The sequence below is a fragment of the Tursiops truncatus genome, chromosome 7, assembly GCF_011762595.2.
Source record: "Tursiops truncatus isolate mTurTru1 chromosome 7, mTurTru1.mat.Y, whole genome shotgun sequence".
Classification (NCBI taxonomy): domain Eukaryota; kingdom Metazoa; phylum Chordata; class Mammalia; order Artiodactyla; family Delphinidae; genus Tursiops; species Tursiops truncatus.
Window position 1 is genome coordinate 98,005,334 of NC_047040.1, and position 18,503 is coordinate 98,023,836.

Below are 18,503 nucleotides of genomic sequence, written 5' to 3' on the forward strand. Positions count from 1 at the left end.
TAACATTTAAAAAATTATAAAAGTATTTTTTTAAAAAATAAAACAACTTTTTGTTCTGTTCATTTTGCAGAATGCTGCAATACAGGGCTCTTCAAACTTGTTTGATATGAAATACATTTTCCTTTGTTTAAGCATTTTTTTCAAACACTAACAAGTTTTTGAACATCTATTAAAAGTCAGTTTTTTTAAGTTGTCTATTACATTTTTATAGTTTTTGAAGATGATCGAGGTAAAGCAAGAGCAAAGTACCATTGTTTGCCTTTAACTGGGGGGTGGAATATTCTCCATACTTTTTCTTTTTAGCTTTGCACTGTCTTTATATAATAGTTTACTTCTAGGGGAAAGATTTTTCTTCAGACCAAAAAGGAGGTAGGGGAGGGATTTGTGCTAGAGCACTGGGAAATCAGGCCCTGTTCCCCAGCAGAGAGGTAGGGCTTTGGAAAGAACCAGAGAGAAGGGACTGCAAGATGTGCCAGGACAGAAGGATGGGGATTCAGGGCAAAGGGTCCCTTGCCCTTGGAATAGCAAGTTTCTGGAGCCGAAGGGACCACGACGGCAAGAACATTGATGGCGTGTGGAGTCAGTGTGGACAGGTGCCTGACGACCAACTTCCACCCCTTTCCCCACTTCATTTCCCTGACTTAAATAAGATCCCAGAACTGTGGCACAACTGGGGCTGGGGAGGCAATTCAGGAAGTCACACTAAAGGGATATCCTAGTCCCAAGCTCAGTTATTCTAGATATATTATGTTTTCATCTTCTGTAAGTCTACTTAGATTCAAATTTGAGCCCGTCTCCCATAAGCTGGTGGAAAATAGAATATATATTCGTTTAAACATATACATAGACAAATTAGATTGTATTTATATATCTCTTGGTAACTTACTTTTTAAAATTAATTTATTTTTGGCTGTGTTGGGTCTTCGTTGCCGCACACGGGCTTTCTCTAGACTCTTCGTGGCAGTGTGCGAGCTTCTTATCGCGGTGGCTTCTCTTTGCTGCGGAGCACGGGCTCTAGGCGTGCGGGCTTCAGTAGTTGTGGCATATGGGCTTCAGTAGTTGTGGCTCACGGGCTCTAGAGCGCAGGCTCAGTAGTTGTGGCGCACGGGCTTAGCTGCTCCGCAGCATGTGGGATCTTCCCGGACCAGGGCTCGAACCCGTGTCCCCTGCATTGGCAGGCGGATTCTCAACCGCTGTGCCACCAGGGAAGTCTGGCAACTTGCTTTTTACCTTAATAATTTACCTCTTTCGATGACATAAAATAAACAAGTTTGTCTCTCTTTTTTTCCCAGATATGTAATATTCCAAAGTATGGATATTTTAACTATTTCACGTTCTTAAGAGTTCGGCACAATGAGGCATGAGCCGGTACAGGTAAGTTGAATGGCAAACACTAGGACCCACAGGAGACTGGCGAGTCCTTGGCTGGCAGGTGGCCCTCACAGACACTAAGAGTCCATCTCTGTCTCAATCCCTGCTGTGTCTTTCCCTCACAAACCACGGGAGATTATGGTTTAAAAGCAGGTGGGAAGGGGGAGCTTTGCAGCCCTTCGCTGTAGCTGCATGCTCCTGGCACAGGGTGCAGGTTGAAATAGCACAGCCTCTCTAACTCCCTGGCTCTGCAGTTTTGTTTTTGTGATTAATGTCCAGTGCAAGGGTGAGTAATGTAGCAATTCATTGTAGTAATGCAAGTTATGGTGAATATATGGGCTCCTTTGCTCAGCATCCCTGTCTCCAACTCCTTGTCGCATGAAAAGAATCATTACATTGGGAATACAAGGTCATCAGCCACAGTACCAAGCAGAGATAAAACTCACGCACCCCCAAATATCTCAACTCTTAGAGCCCTTCTTTGTAGGACCAGAGGATGCAAACTGGACTCAAAGTGTGGTCAGGAGAGCTCCCAAAGCTTTTTATGGCCTTACTTGTTTTGGCTGCTATTTAAGAATGACAGGTCGAGTCTGAACGATTCACAGCAGCTACTAAATTAATTTAACTTTCATACTGTATCGTTATCACCCCAAAGTAACTTTCAGAATCCTGGCAGAAGTTTTGGGAGGGCAGTTAGGGGAAGACACCTGATTGGCAGCGTTAGCAAGACCTCCTACCCCAATAGGTCCAGGACAGCATGGCCACTGTCACCTTGCAGGGTTGGAAGAGCAGGCGAGCAGATGAAATGCAGATGTGTTCCCAGGTTCAAGGGAAGAGGTGGAATGCCTGTGAGGCTGAGGACCCTGAACTCCACCAGCTTCGGAAGCAAACGATAACACACACCTTAGGGTTTCCATGGCTATATAGGAAAGGGGGGTAGAATGCATTAAATCTGGATTTTCTGCTCTCACCTGTGAGGCTGCAGTCATGTCATTTTGGCTGTTAATGTTATGAAAGTGTTTCTGAATTTGTTAGTGGGTGGAGCCCAAGACCGTGGGTTCCTCTTTTACTAATCCAAGGTAGACAGATTAAAGTTAGAAGTATTGAAGCACACTTGGATGCGTTGAACAGTATTGCAATCTTTCTTGAAAAAGATTCCCTGTTGGTGAAGAAAGTGTGCAAAGGTTAGGGAACAGGGGAGCTAGCTCAGGCCCTATTGTTTACTTGGGTTTTGGTGGGTAACTCCCTCTTGCTGCACTGTGAACATGTGCAAGCCACTGTGTGTGTGAGAGAGAGGGAGGAGAAGAAAGGACAGTAGAAGAGAGAAGAGAAGAGAAGGGGGCATGCCTGTCTAACCCATGGAACCTGGTCCCACAGGAATTTCCTGCCTTATCTGAGTCTCCACCACTCTCTGTCTAGCCACTAAACCTGGGTAGGAGTGGGTTTAAGATGAGGTGGGAAAGGAGTTCGTATCCCAGCTCTCTCCATCACTCCCCTCTCACAGTCTCAATGCCCAGGGCTGCCTATGCACATGGTTCCAATACCTTGGATCCTGAGCCCAGGTTGTTATTCTCCGAGATGTATAAACAACATTATCTGAGTCCAAGGAGCAGCCGCGTATGTTGTTTTTACAATGTTCCTGTTCAATTTTACAACATGTAAATTTCAGAAAGAAACATTGTGCTCTGCACACTGCACCCCTAACCACACCAAAGCTGTCTCCATCCAGTGGGTGTCTGATTGAAAATTCAATTCAACTCACTTCAAATATGTATTGAACACCTTTATGTTGGCAGCTAACTGATAAAAGCCATAGGGGATACAAAATAAGTATAAAGTGTTGTCTCTACCTTCAAAGAGTCTGCCATGCTATTGGGACCAACATGGAAGAACAACAAGAGACCAACATGAGACAGAATATATTTACTCATCAGAATGTGTTGTTCTGACATTAAGTGCATGGAATGTTCCAGAAAAAAGGAGCTCTCGGTGAAGGGCGGCGTTGTCAGAGCAGAAAGGTTTCCTGGAAGGGCTGAGGGTTGGCGTGGGGCTTTGAAGGATTAGGAATACGAATATGTAGCAGGATCACTTGCAAAACTTTTCTTGTTTCAGATTCTCTACAGAAGCCTCAAAGCTGAAAACGACATGGCCCAATCACTCCCACGGTCTGCAGATCTGGCCAAGGAGTTGCCAGACCTACGCAGGGCCTTCTCGGAGGTAGCCAGGTCATCCTACGATCCTCGCTCCCCGCTCCACACTTCTGTGCTCCCCAGACGCTCCCACCCACTTCTCCTAAGACAAGAGAGAAGAGCCTTGAAGCTGTGAGGCTGCTCTGGGGCTGCCCATAGAACAGAGCATGGAGGGGAGTTCTTGGGAGAACTTGACACAAGACCTTGGGTGAGAGAAGGAATTGTGAGCTTATAGACCGGTACCTACTGCTTGCAGGGGAAATCTGGAAGATGGAGGTGAGTGGGGCCAGCCTGTGTTGTCAGGGCTCTGGGCTGCCTGCCTCTGCACCACTTAGCCTGCCGAGGATTGGTGAGTCTCCCGTGGACCAAGTGGATGCTGTGGAACAGAGCATCTGGTTGAAGAGGGTGACTGGCCAGGTGAGGGCTCTCAGCTGTGAAAAGCTATGGGGTGAATGAAGGGGCAAGTAAGCAGGGAGACGTCCTTCTTGTCCGGGCATTGTACCACATGGAGGCCCCCTGGGGTCATGCAGCCTCAGTCACATGGAGGGTGTTGCTGGTGAAGGGGAACAGCCCCAGTTAGGTCAGAATGTGCCCCTTCTCTCAGGCCTCTTGCTGACTCCAACTCTCGAGGAGGGAGGGGGACCCGGAGAGGGAGATAGAGGGAGGAGAGGGGGCGCGAAGGGACAACCACGCTCTTTCTGTCTCAGGCTGCAGGTCAGGCCTGAGCTGAGAGAAGGGGAGAGACTTTCCGCTGCATGTGAGATTGGATTTTGATTTATATGGAGTCGGACTTTTCAGTTCCTGAAAGGTGAGTCTAAATGATTCCGATGACACTCTTCTTAGAATAGAGTGGCTGGACAGTGTGGGGACTGTTGTCCTAAGATGCTTCCAGGGTCACGAAAGGGGAGTGACACAGAGCTCCGTCCCAGGGCGTTTCCCCCAGCACCCCACAAGGATGCTCCACCGATTACAGGCAGATGGGGGCACCAGGAAGCGGAGTTCAGGAGACAGAGGGGGAGAGGGGGAGTCACGGGTGGAGGGAGCCTAATTGTCTCAGTGACTTGGGCTAGCAGGAGAGGGGAGTACAGCAGGTGACAACCATGTGAGGAAGACAGGCACCCGCCGTGAAAGCCTTGAAATAGACCTTCAATGTTTTTGAGAGCAAATAAACAACAGAAGGACTGTCCCACTACTCAAGCTTGCTTGCTGGGAAGGGGCTCATTCTCTCCAAAACCCCCTCCTCTTCCTTTCCTGCAGCCAACCAGCCTTTCTCCCCGACACCTGCAAATTGGTTTGTTGTTGCCACATGCATTGGAGAGTCTGTCTTCTCATAAGGTTCTCATGAGGGGTTCTCGGGAAGGAGGGCCACTCCAGTCCTTTTTCCTACTCCCCACGGGGGTAGGAAAGACCCACTGAGCCTCTACTTGTGTAACTGGACTTAAGTCAACTCAGACCCAGAGATGGTAGTTTAAGGTATCGTTTACAAAACAAATAAGGAGCAAGGAGGAGAGAGGAGGAATGTTTGTTGTCAGGGTATTGGGAGAGGTGACCCACCGCGCTTCCCTGGACCGTGGGTTCCAGAGAGCTTTAATCATGACCTCTGAGCTGGAGCTTGGGGGGCACCACTGCCAAAAAAAAAAAAAAATTGGTAGCTGTCTTATTTATATACTGCTGTTGGGCTGACTTGTATTTGCCTCTATAGCAGTTAAAATTTTGATTCACACTCGCAGCGGGCAAGAAATGTCTTGTTTTGACAAACCAAATTTCTTCTGACTGAGAGCTTTAACTCTTTAGAGGGTGAGAAATCAGATCTCAGTCCTATTTGGAATATTGTTCCATTTCCGTGCAGGTACACAAGGATCAGGGCAGCGGGGATGGCAGCAGGGCCTCTGGTCTATAACCCGTCCTTATGGTGACCAAGATCCTCGCTGTTCAAACTTACACGGTCCACTGGAAGGCGGGATGCTTTCCTGGTTCCCTGTCAAGCATTTGCACGCCGTCTTTGGCTACTGTTGGCAAGGCCGCCTCTATTAATGTTTGGTCTCTTCAGCATCCCTGAGCCAACTCTGGTATTTCTTCTTAAGAGGCTGTAAAACTTTGTCTCCTTTCCAGGCTCTTTTGCAAAGAGATACCAGCTGCTTTTGATATGGCTGCTTCCAGATGCCCTGCCCAGCCCCACCCCTTTGCCTTGGGACCGTTCAGCCTAATCGCTTCAATGAGTCATGGGTCTTGGACACAGAAGTCCAGATGGGGGAAGGGAGTGTTAACCCCTGGGCGCCTCTCAACTTCTGCTCGCTGCAACACAAAAGCACACGAGAGAGGCAACACCAGGCCTGGCTCCCTTTTTTGTATTTGCTGGAGGGTGGAGGAGGAAAATTCCTATAGTTGGAAGTGAGAATCCACAAATATATTAGTCTGTCTAGTCTTTGAAGTACAAATGGTGACTAAGCTGAAGCAATTCCCAGCCAGAGACTCGCCTCAGCTGACCGTGGGAGCGGTCCGCAGCTGATGTCCTCAGCAAGGAGGGCGTGAGTGCAGTGGTCCTGCAGGGGGGGGCGGGCCGAGCACCACGGTATTCTCTACGGCACGTGTCACCAAGCATCTACTATCAGCCCTCGCTGCCGTGGCCCCCCTGTCAGTTGTTACTCACAATACGTGAGAGAATTTGACTGTGACACCCTACCCGCTGTCAAAGACACAAACTGAACAAGCAAGGAGTTGGATATATCCAGCCTGCCACAGTAGAGAGAGTATCCCAGATCCAAAGACCAGAGTGGAATTGCCAAGTGGACTTTTATAGGGAGGGGTAAGAGCATTGCAGATGGGGTGACTGGTAGCTGGGGTTCTTTTGTAAGCAGGGGAAGCCTCAGTCAGTTGTCTGCATTGGAAATTTTTTTTTTTTCCCCTATGTCTAGCTACTTTCAGGGGAACAAACAGCTTTAATCATTCATGAGATAAAGAATGGGAAGTTGAAGGGTCTATGTTATGCACTGAGTGGTGTCCCCCCCAAAAGATATAGATATGGAGTCCTAACTCCCAGTATTTGTGAATGTGACCTTATTTGGAAATAGGGTCTTTGCTGAGGCCATCAAGTTAAGATGAGATCATTAGGGTGGGCCTTAATTCAATACGACTGGTGTCCTTCTAAAAAGAGGTGGAGATAGAAACACACAGGGAGAAGAAGGCCGTGTGACGACAGAGGCAGGGATTGAAGGGATGCAGCTGTAGCCAAGGATTGCAGGTAACACCAGAGGCTGTGAGAAAGCATGGAACACGTTGGTCCTACAGTCTTGAGAAAGCATGGCCCTGCCAACACCTTGCTTTCAGGCTTCTAGCCTCTGGAACTGTGAGATGATAAATTTTTGTTGTTTAAAGCCACCCAGTTTGTAGTACTTCGTTACGACAGCTCTAGGAATCTAATACAGTCTTTTTTTTTCTTTTTAAATTTATTTTTGGCTGCGTTGGGTCTTTGTTGCTGAGTACGGGCTTTCTCTAGTTGTGGCGAGTGGGGGCTATTCTTTGTTGTGGTGCACGGGCTTCTCATTGCGGTGGCTTCTCTTGTTGTGGAGCATGGGCTCTAGGCTCATGGACTTCAGTAGTTGTGACACGTAGGCTCAGTAGTTGTGGCTCGTGGGCTCTAGAGCACAGGCTCAGTAGTTGTGGCGCACGGGCTTAGTTGCTCCGCGGCACGTGGGATCTTCCCGGACCAGGGCTCAAACCCATGTCCCCTGCATTGGCAGGCGGATTCTTAACTACTGCACCACCAGGGAAGCCCTCTTCTTTCTTTTAATACCAGTATTTACTACTATGAACAATACTATAACAAACAGTTCTTAAGTTCTGGTGGTTTTATTTATTTCTGCAGGATAGATTTCAAGGACTGGGTTTGCTAAATTGAAGAGCACATATATTTAAAATTTTAATCTGTATTTTAATCAGTGTTACCAGATTGCTTTTCCAAGAGGCTGTAACATTTCATGCTTCCACCTGAAAGTACAATTTCTCCACACCTCAACCTGCAGTAAGTATGGTATTTCAAAATTTATGCCAGTTTGATGGGCACAGCATAGCTTCAATTTTGCATTTCTTTGGTTAGGGGTGAATTGGAGAACTGTGCATATGTTTGTGGCCCATCTGGATTTGCTAAACCTGTGAATTAGACAAAAAGCCTCATTTCTTTTTCTCATTGCTACATTAAAATTAAAAAAAAATTCTATTCGAAGTAATGCATGCACAGAGCAAAAAAATAAAACAATACAGAAGCATTTGTAAGGAAAGACATAACCATTTGTTCTTATAACCTCTTCACTCTTATTCCTAATCCCCAAAGGTAGGCAACCGAATCCACACTAGCTTTTCTAAGCAGAAAATGCTTTATGTCAGGGTAATAGGTGGTTTACAGAATTTCTGCATTCTTCAGAGAAGATGTGTTAGAGCTAGGAATGAATGATTTATTCAGGAGAAACACCCAAGTACACAATGGTAAGTTCTGGCAGAAACTTCTTTGCTTGCAGCCTGACACTTAGTACCCAGGAGGTTAGAACCCAGGGAGCAGAAGTTGGGTTTTGTGGTAATTTGCTGCAGCAGCAATAGGAAACTAATATTCCAAGTCATGAAAAACCTGCAGATCTACAGGGAAGATCAACTTCCACCACCACAGAGTTTTCTCCTCAGCATATCCTGGGCTGTGTCTTCCTCCCTCTACTTATTGACAAGTACTATCCCATCCCCTTTTTAACTTCTGGAAGGCTATAAACATTTCTGATCTGTCAGTGGTCCACTCTTCCCTATTCCTGGTGCCTCTACAAGTTGATTTCCTTTTCTGTTTCTTTATTGTCACACAGTGGATTTGGGAAGATGAAAAGTTTTTGGTACGCTTTTAGAATCAGTGACACTCTAATGAATACAGAATGTTTCCAAACATCTCATTATTTTAAAGTCACAGATGTCAAAGATGGCCCATCAAAAGTAATTCTTCTGGCTCCCCCTCAGTCTCCCTGAAGCCACGCTTTAGTCCAACATGGGCATCTGTGAGACAGCTGGTAGAGATTGGCAGTGCAGACTCTGTAAATCGTTCAGAGTTTCTTTTTACAGAAAGATAGCTGGGGTGAAACAGCAACCTTGGCCTCATAAGCATCAGTCTCCAATCCACAGAGACAGCCATGCAGCCATGTGATGCGAATTCAGGCCAGGCACTGCTTCGCTCCTGGCACTGGGCATGGTCCTGCAATGAGGAGAAGCATTGCTTTTCTCCAGGAATCTTTGGGGAAGGAATGGAAAGCTGGCAGACCTGCGTGGGAGCCTGTGTTCTAGAGCAGTCCCTGCTGTCTCGTGGTCTTCTCTGCCCCTGCAGGCAGTGACCTTATCTCCTCATTAAGGCTCATTACTCGATTACTGGACTCAGCTCCCACACCTCTCCCCGTTCTGAAACTTTCCTGTGCTGCATGGAGAGAAGTCATGTATCCAAGGGGTTGGTGGCCTTGGCTTTCAAGAGAGGGAAACTTTGATCTCCTCCCTAGCCTGGGCACAGTCCACAAAACACAGATGTTTTCTTCACCAGTTATTTCTGAGACTTGGAAGGTAAAATGTCAGGTTAGTGATTTCATTGTTTGGCTCTTTCTGCCATTTGAGAAATAGTAGAAAGTGTCCACTTTCAAGCCGTGTGATTGTGGGTAAACTTCTTAAACCTCCATCAATCTCAGTTTTTTCCCATTTCGGTTAAAAAGGCAGATAACACCTATATCATAGGCCTGTTGTAAAGATTAAGTGAAATAAATTAAGTTATTAGCACATAAGTGTCCATCCTCTTGTCCGCCTCTATTGTAAGAGCCAACAGAGTATTTGGAGATGCCAGCAAGAGTTAATAGTTCTCACATACTTTTTTTTTTTTTTTTTTTTTTGGTGGTACACCGGCCTCTCACTCTTGTGGCCTCTCCCGTCGCGGAGCACAGGCTCTGGACGCGCAAATTCAGCGGCCATGGCTCACGGGCCCAGCCGCTCCGTGGCACATGGGATCCTCCCGGACCGGGGCACGAACCCACTTTCCCTGCATCGGCAGGCGGACTCTCAACCACTGTGCCACCAGGGAAGCCCTCTCACATACTTTTTTTTTTTTTTAGCATCAATTTTTTTCTGGCTATAAACATTATAAATGTAGGCTTATGTAGAAAATTTCAATAAACAATGAATATTATAATAAAACTCTATCCATCTCACCCTCTAGAGGTAATTACTATTAGCATTTTGGTATTTTTTCCATTGTTTCTATAAACAATGAGAGAGAAATTATTCATTTTGCATGGAAAGCTATTACCGGCTTTTCTCACTTCATGTTACACTGGCACTCATCTTCTTGAGAGAGGGATTTCCTCTCCCAGCAGCTGTGGGAAGGACCCACATCCTTTGTGTCTAGACTTGGTAAGATTGAGTACAAGGAAGATTAGACTGCAGAGTGGGGTGGATAGGTCAAAGCCAAGAAGCAATTTGACCCCTGAAAGGGCAACATTTTAAGGTGGTGAAATGTAGTGGATTGGTTTCACAACCCTATAAAGTAATTATGCTGCTGTTTCAAGATGGCGTGCTTGGGGCATAAGAGGTTTAGTACAACAGTGTCCTCTGGCCTGGCTGGACTTCACCCTGGACAAGCAGGAAACACCACCGTCAACCTGAGCTGAGAAGCCACACTCACCAAACATCCTCCTGCCTGTATCTCTTTACACACTTGGGGGGAGAATGCATCATCTGGATTGCAGCTTCTACCAGATGTATGCATCAGAATGCTCATTTCCATCAAGCCTCAACCCTGCAGGAACAGGACAGGACGCAGCATGTGCCTGGGAATGTGTGCTAACAGAGGCAAGGTCCAGTGGTCCAAGGACAGTCACTAGGAAGAGGCATTTAGCAACGAGGGTCCCCTCAGGAATCCATAATGAGACTTGAGGGACTGTTTACGAATCCTCCAAAATTTTATGTACATATATTTTTCTAGGAAAGCGTCCATAGGTTTCATAAGATTTATAAGGGAGTCTGTGCCTGCCTCCTAGTTATTAAGAGCTATTGATCTCAAAAAAGGGGTAGACTGCTTATTCTGTAGGCAGTCCCTCAAGAAAAATGATTTCTTATCACTGAGCTTTAGGTAAGATCAGAGAATAGAGAATTTGAAGTTATGTTCTTTGGCAAGAACTGGAATACAGATATTGAATATTGCTAAGTAAGGGACGATTCATATGCTTTTACGTCAATCATTATGTCTTCCTCCCTCCCTCCTTCCCTTCATTCCTTCCTCCCTTCCTTCTTCTGATTTATCTATCATCTATCCCTTTATAGCTATTATTATTACTGTTGAGAGACTAGTTTGACTTTAGACAGACTTGTAAGTAACTTATCTTTTTTGTTGCTTTCTTCATTGCCCATGTAAAATTGGGATAGTTTTTTACCTCATAAGGTTATTGTAAGGATTAAATGAAATATCTTTGTTGTAAAGCGCTTAACACAATGTTTAATATATAGTAAGTTCTCATTAAATATTTGCAATTATAATGATACTAATTATTAACTATAGATATATTATAACTCTCAGGCCATTATATGCGCAGAGGAATTTCCAATATTGTTTCACTCTGGCCTGCCTTCCCAGAATACTGAGTGTTAATGATTTCTGCCTTTATCCATGTTTCATTTCTTAAAAAGTATGCTCTTTCCTGGGGTTAGTTGGTTAACTGATTGTCTATTAATTACTGATAACAGGTGAGTTAGAATCTGCCTTTAAGGGAAACTCAATGACTAGCTTTGTTGGAGAAACTGTCAGAATAGGCTGTGCTATACTCCATTAACAAGTGATCTCAAAGTCTTCATGACTTCAAACAAGAGAGGCTTATTTTATGTTCATGCCACACATCTCTCCTGAAGTGGTTATGGGGCTCTGGTTCTGTGTCTTCACCTTGGTTGGCAGAGCAGCCACCATATTTGGAGAAATAGAGCTCTGGAAGGTCTCCCACTGACATTTAAATCCTCTAGTCTGGGGTGCACCTGGGGCTTCCAGTTGCTACTCATAGGTCAGAAGCAGTCACAGGGCCACACCCAACCACGGGGAAAGGGAGTAAGCAGTGCAATCCGACACGTGCCTTGAAGGGTGGAAACCCAGACATACTTGGTGAGTTTATCCACGACTAAAAGAGTAATGCTGAGATTTTAGGTTACGTATGATACTCGGTTATGAACACACAGGCTGTTTGGCCTTCCTGATGGATCACCACCAGCTTCCAGGTAAAACATGTAAAAGCTCTGGGGGCCTGTGGTGATATCCTGGGATACTGGAGAAGGAGATGAAAGAAGACTTGCTTCTCTCTTTTATTTTTCTTAATCTCCTTGGGTTTGGGCATGTCAGGACTGATGTTGATATAATTACAGAAAAGTGGTCTTTGGGTGTAGTTTTTTCCTTGTATGGTGTCTAAAATGGCACAAGGAGGAGCCTTTGCTCATAGACATGGAAAATACCTGTTCAGAGGAGGGATTTTTAGCCTCAAGCTGGGACAATATCTTTTGAAAAGGAGATATACAGGATTTCTTTTCCTTTTAGTGACCAGAAGATATCCTCTGTGGAGTATTAAGAGGTAGCAATATATTAAGATAATTTGGGTTAATTTTTTTTTTTTTTTTTTAAGGTATGCGGGCCTCTCACTGTTGTGGCCTCTCCCGTTGCGGAGCACAGGCTCCAGACGCGCAGGCTCAGCGGCCATGGCTCACGGGCCCAGCCGCTCCGCGGCATGTGGGATCTTCCCGGACCGGGGCACGAACCCGTGTCCCCTGTATTGGCAGGCGGACTCTCAACCACTGTGCCACCAGGGAAGCCCTTGGATTAATATTTAATTGTACTTATATTTTCCATGAGCTGAGAATTTTTCATTTTGCAAGGCATTTTATCTTCATCAGTTATCTCTTGAACATTCCTAGTTATCATGCAAATTTGGTATATGTATATATATATTTGTTTTAGAGATGATAATATTGAGATACATAAAGGAGAAAGAAGGAGAAAAAACTCAGGTTATTCATTGAGCACCTGTTGTTTTCCAGACCCTCTGTGAGGCACTTTCACATGTGTTATTTCATTTTAATCTCCCAATAGCTGTGTAAGTCATGTATTATTATCATATTAATAGGAAAACTGAAGCTCAAAACATTGAAATGGATTGCATTGGAACTGCATTAGAACCAAGGTTGCCTAATTGCTAGCATCTTCTTGAGCCATGCAATCTCTTTTCTCTGCTTCACTCGGGATTGTTGGGACTGAAGGCATGTTTTTGAATTAGTGCTGCCTCTATTCATAGTATTTCTCCTTGACACATTCAATTTGACTAAAATGATTAAAGTAATGTTTCCATTTTGTTTGGTGAAGTTGTTACTAGAGCATCATAGAGAGAGCTCTGCGTTGAGAGGGTTGATGGCACTGACATTCTAAACATGCCACTGCAGTGTTAAGATTTTCTGCACCAGTGAAGCAAGATAAAAAAATTATCAGTGAATCTGGCCTGATACTCAAAACTGTACACCCATCAGTCTTCTTTTTCCAGTTTCAGCCGGGGTTAATACAGATGACTTCAATAATATGTCCAAATTTTCCAAGATCCCTGTTTACAGATTAATGGATTCAGCACAATAGCATCAGCAATCACATTTTTAAAGATCGAGATGACAGTATTTGTTTACCCAACTTAATACACACACACACACACACACACACACACACACACACACACACACGTCTTATTGCTTTTTATTTGGTGTTTTCTTTTTCATTATTCAATAGTCCCTTGGAATTTTCTAACGTGACATCTATGTCTTTGATTGTGTGCCAGGAACTCGAAAGGTCCAAGACACATAGTAAATTTGACATTTTGTTGAAGCATGAATTTGAACTGCAGAGTTGGTGAGAAATATAATTTGTGGAGTAAATTATATATCTAAAAGTGAGCTCAGCCTAGAGCTTAGCATTTCTGTCTCATCCTAGCTGTGCTTTGTACTCTTTGTCTTAGTGTATAGAAATAACAGAGCAGATTATATTCTGTAGTAGTCATCGGGAATCGGTGAATTAAGAAAAGTCTAATATTCTTTCTCGTAATCTTGGGCAGTGGCCTCCAAGTGGGTAGGAGAAAAAATACTTGGGACTTTTACTTTTACTACTATTTACTTTTCAATTCAGGGGTTGGCAAAATATGGCCCATGGCTGAATCCAGCTCACCATTTGTCTTTGTAAAGAAGGCTTTATTTGAATATAGCCATTTGTTTACATATTGTCAGTGGATGTTTTCATGACTCAGTGGCAGAGTTAAGTAGTTGCAAAGAAGACCATATGGCATGCAAAGCCCAAAATATATATTACCTGGTGCTTTAAGAAAAAGTTAGTTGACCTCTGTTTTAATTTTATCTTTAAAATTTTTTGTAAAATTTTATAGTACAGTTTTATACTGTACTATATAGAGTATATAGTAATCGTACATGTACACAATTTATAAATAAATATATGCATATATTGATGGGACATTTAAAAATCACTTACTCAAATGGGGGCACATTCAAAAAAATTTGAGGACCACAGATTTAGGGCTTACTATTTAAGAAACACTCACAAATGATTGCCTTTGTTGTGGTGGTTAGTGTCATTAAAGCTACACGTCTTGTTTTGTGCAATGTTTATATTTTTATTATGCAAATTCTATGGAGAAAGAATGAACACAGTGACACATGAAAAGAGGAATTGTGACCAAAAATAGAGAAAGAGAGAGGAGAAAAAGAAAAAAAAAAAAGAGGAATAAAGAGTGGAGGAGAGAAACAAAAGAGGCAGCCTACCGTGTAAGCAGCAGTGCGTCTACTCAGAGCTGGCCTATTCTCTTGAATTAGGTTAGACATCAAAACCAGCTCCAATCTGACTGCAGTAGACAGCTGCCTGCACGGTGTGATTTGAAGTATTTGAAAAGCTCCTTCCATTGACCAAGAAAGAAAAAAAATTCTCCATTGTTTTTCTCAAAGCCCGAAATTCTCCCATTAATCAACCTCTCCGATTATGGGATTTGAGATTCTCTTTAAAATATATTTCTGTTCTGATGCTGAGGGACGACACACTGCACCATCTTTTGCCATTAACTTTTTTTTTCATTAGCTCGTCGGATTACTTTGTGTTCAGTTGCTTGGTTGAAAAGTATCTGTGGAGACCTTGAACCCAGGATCATTCTTTCATTTTGGCAAGAGCAAACCAACTCAGGGATGGCAGAGATGGGCCAGAGGTGCCGTGGCTGAGGGTAGAGGGTCTGATGGGGAAGCCTGCTCCAGGAGGCTCTGATCCCTGGTCCATCTGCAGAGAACGTGGACAATTGGAAGTTGCTTCTCCTGAGCTTGAAGGTTCATTAGTTAGCAAAGTAATAAGGACTATATATTACCAGGGACCCAAGGCCTACTGAGAATTTCTTGTGTGTGTATTAATCTCAGCAGAGCAAAGCTATGCCAAGCTTCAAACTAATCTGCATTAATGAACAGCCTCCTTGATTTCCATTTTTATGATGTGTGCAGCATGGTGATTTGTTTCTCCATGGCTTGTAATGGGATGGCTGACTGATGAATCACCTTCTCTGAGAAGCTTGTCTGTGAGCAGTAACATTGCAAATGGGTGCAAATCAAAAAGTCTGTTATTATTTCATTAAAAGGATGACACAGGCTCCTAGTTTCCAAAATTATCCCCTCTCTTCACATGACCCACTGAAGTTTCTGTCTCTGTGTGGGTGTGAGTTGAACCAGTCTCTGCACTAGTGCTGTATATTGGAAGACGTAGCTACTTGGGACAATTCTGACACATCCTAACTTGGCCAGTCAAGCAGGAGAAAAGGCTGGAGGAGATTATTTTGGGGTCAGATACAGGTATTTGGAGTGAATTGAATAGAAGAGTTGGAACCAGGGCCAGATCCAGAAAAGCTGGAAATAGTGGGGTGGAAGCATGGAAAAGAAGAGGAGGAGGAAAGATAACGCAGAGTGCAGATGGGTTGCTCTTGGGTTTTAAATTTAGGCCTTAAACCCGTGAGCGCAAGATATTCCTTAAGGTGATACCACCATAATCAACCACCACCACCATCATCACCACCATCACCATCATCACCATCACCATCATCACCACCATCACCATCACCATCATCACCATCATCACCATCATCCCCATCATCACCATCACCATCATCACCATCACCATCATCACCACCATCACCATCACCACCATCACCATCATCACCATCACCATCCTCCTCCTCCTCCAGTCTGGCACTATGCTAATTGCTTTATGTCTTTATCTTTAATCCTCACAGCAACCTTTGAGGGAGGTGTTACTATTCTTCTTCTTTCTTTTCTTCTTAAAAAAAAATTGGATAGAATTCATAAATCATAAAATTCACCCTTTTAAAATGCACGTTTCTGTGGTTTAGTATATTTCAGAGTTGTACAACCATCATCCCTATCTGATTCCAGAACATTTTATCACCCAAAAGAAACCCTGTACCTATTAGCAGCCACTGCTTATTCTTTCCTACCCCATAGACCCTGGTAACAACTAGTCTACTTTCTGTCTCTTTAGGTTGCTTATTCTGGATGTTTCCTATAAATGGAATCATACAGTATGTAAACCTTTGTGACTGGCATCTGTCACTTAGCATAATGTTTTCAAGGTTCATCTACGTTGTAGTGTGTATCAGTACTTCATTCCTTTTTATGGCTGAATAAAATTCCATTGTATGAATACACCATATTTTGTTTATCCACTCATTGATGGGTGTTTTTCTTTGTTATTATTATGAACGGTGCTGATAGGAACATTAATGTACAAGTTTTTGCATTGACATATACTTTCAATTTTCTTGGGTATATACCTAGGAGGGGATTTGCTGAATCATATGGTAATTCCATGTTTTTTCATGTGCTTATTGGCCATTTTTATACTTCTTTGGAGAAATGTCTATTCAAATAATTTTCCAGTTTGTAATTGGGCTATTTATTTTTTATTGTTGAATCGTACTAGTTCTTTATATTTTCTGTATACTGGACCTTCATCAGGTATGTAATTTACAATTATTTTTTCCCATTCTGTGGAATGTTTTTTCATTTTCTTTATAGTATCCTTTGAGCATAAAATTTTTTAATTTTGATGACATTATTTTATCTTTTCTTTCTTTTGTTGCTTCTGCTTCTAGTGTCATGTCTAAGAAACACTGTCTGATCCAAGATCACAAAGATATACTCCTATGTTTTTTCCTAAGTGTTTCATAGTTTTTAACACATATTTTGATCTTTGATACATTTTGATATATTTTTTAAGATCATGTGTATATAATTTTTGTATATGGTGTGACGTTGGGCTCCAATTTCATTCTTTTGTATAAGAATATTCAGTTGTCTTAGCCCTATTTTTGAGAAGAGATTTTCCCATTGAATTATCTTGGCAATTGGTGAAAGTCAACTGTCTATAAATGTCTGTATTTATTTCAGGATTCTGAATTCTATTTCATTAATCTATCTGTCTATCATTATGCCAGTATAAAGCAGTGTTGATTACTGTAGCTTCATCATAAGTTTTGAAATTGGGAAGTGTGAGTCCTCCGAATTTGTTCTTTTTTTAAAGATTGTTTTAGCTATTCTGGATCCCTTGCATTTCTATATGAATTTTAAGATGAGCTTGGTCAATTTCTCAAAAAAGCAAGATTTTGATAGGGATTGTGTTGAATCTGTAGATCAATTTGAGGGGGTATTGCTATTTTAGTAATATTGTCTTCTGGTCCATGAACATGGGATGTTTTTATTTATTTAAGTGTTCCTTAATTTTTTCAACTGTATTCTGTAGTTTTCAGTGTAAATTTTTTTCACTTTTTGGTTAAATTTATTTTAAAATATTTTTGATGCTATTGGAAATGGAATTGTTTTCTTAATTTGTTTTTTGGGGATTGTTCATAGCTAGTATATAGAAATACTATTGATTTAGTACATTGATCTTGCATTCTGTAACCTTGTTGAACTCATTTATTAGTTCTAGTACTCTTTTGATTTTGTGAATTCCTTAAGATTTTCTATATGCAAAATCATATAATGTACAAAAGGAGATAGTTTTACTTCTTTTCGAATATGGATGGCCTTTTATTTTGATTTTTTGCCTAATATTCTTAGCTGGACCTCCAGTATAATGTTGAATAGAAATGGTGAGAGCTGACACTCTTGTCAGACTCACCAAAACCTTTTAGCTTGGTCACCGAGCCATACTGTGTCATAACTTATATATATAAGTTATATATATGGGGTTGCTACATAAGTATATATTATATATAATAATATAATTATGTATATGTATGTCTTATGGATTTGTATTATTGACTCCAAAGAGCTCTACCAGCTTGGACAGCAATGTTTTTCTGGGAAAATAAGCTTGCATTTCTTACTAATAGTGAGCAAGAATTTCCTCTAGCTCCAAGCTGCTAATGATAAGACTCATAATGGAAGGCAAGGACTGGGGAGTGTTTGTTTGTTTGTCTGTTTTATTGTGCACATATCATGTATATATACAGTCAGGCATAGTTTTGTTACTTGGTTGCATTGTATTACTAGTTTATATATTAATATATAAAATTTATATATTCACAAAATCATCTATTTCTCAGTTAAAACCCTTTCCCCTCTCTTCCTGTTCTTCCCCCATGGAGTCAACTCTGAAACATGCAAGAGAAACTGTAAGGAATTGTACTCAAGAAAACATGTGAGAAACCTATGATAGCTTTTTATATGTATAGTGACCATATAATTTGTAATTAATGAGCACAGTTTTGAGAGTGAAAGGGGAAATCAGTAATAATTAAGAGGCAGCAGACGAAAGCTAAGACTGGCTGAGGAAAACTGAGACATAAGCTCATGCTACAGTAAGTC

At 42.4% G+C, this 18,503-nt stretch overlaps 1 long non-coding RNA gene across 1 annotated transcript in view; it reads left to right on the top strand.

The window, feature by feature from the left end:
* LOC109549414 (uncharacterized) overlaps nt 1–18,503 on the top strand; it is a 145,951-nt gene that overhangs the window by 109,480 nt on the left and 17,968 nt on the right. The window contains exons 4-7 of the long non-coding RNA XR_004527459.2: nt 1,293–1,374; nt 3,484–3,977; nt 4,268–4,368; nt 7,500–7,581. This is a non-coding gene — a long non-coding RNA (uncharacterized lncRNA). The remainder of the gene's footprint in view (nt 1–1,292; nt 1,375–3,483; nt 3,978–4,267; nt 4,369–7,499; nt 7,582–18,503) is intronic.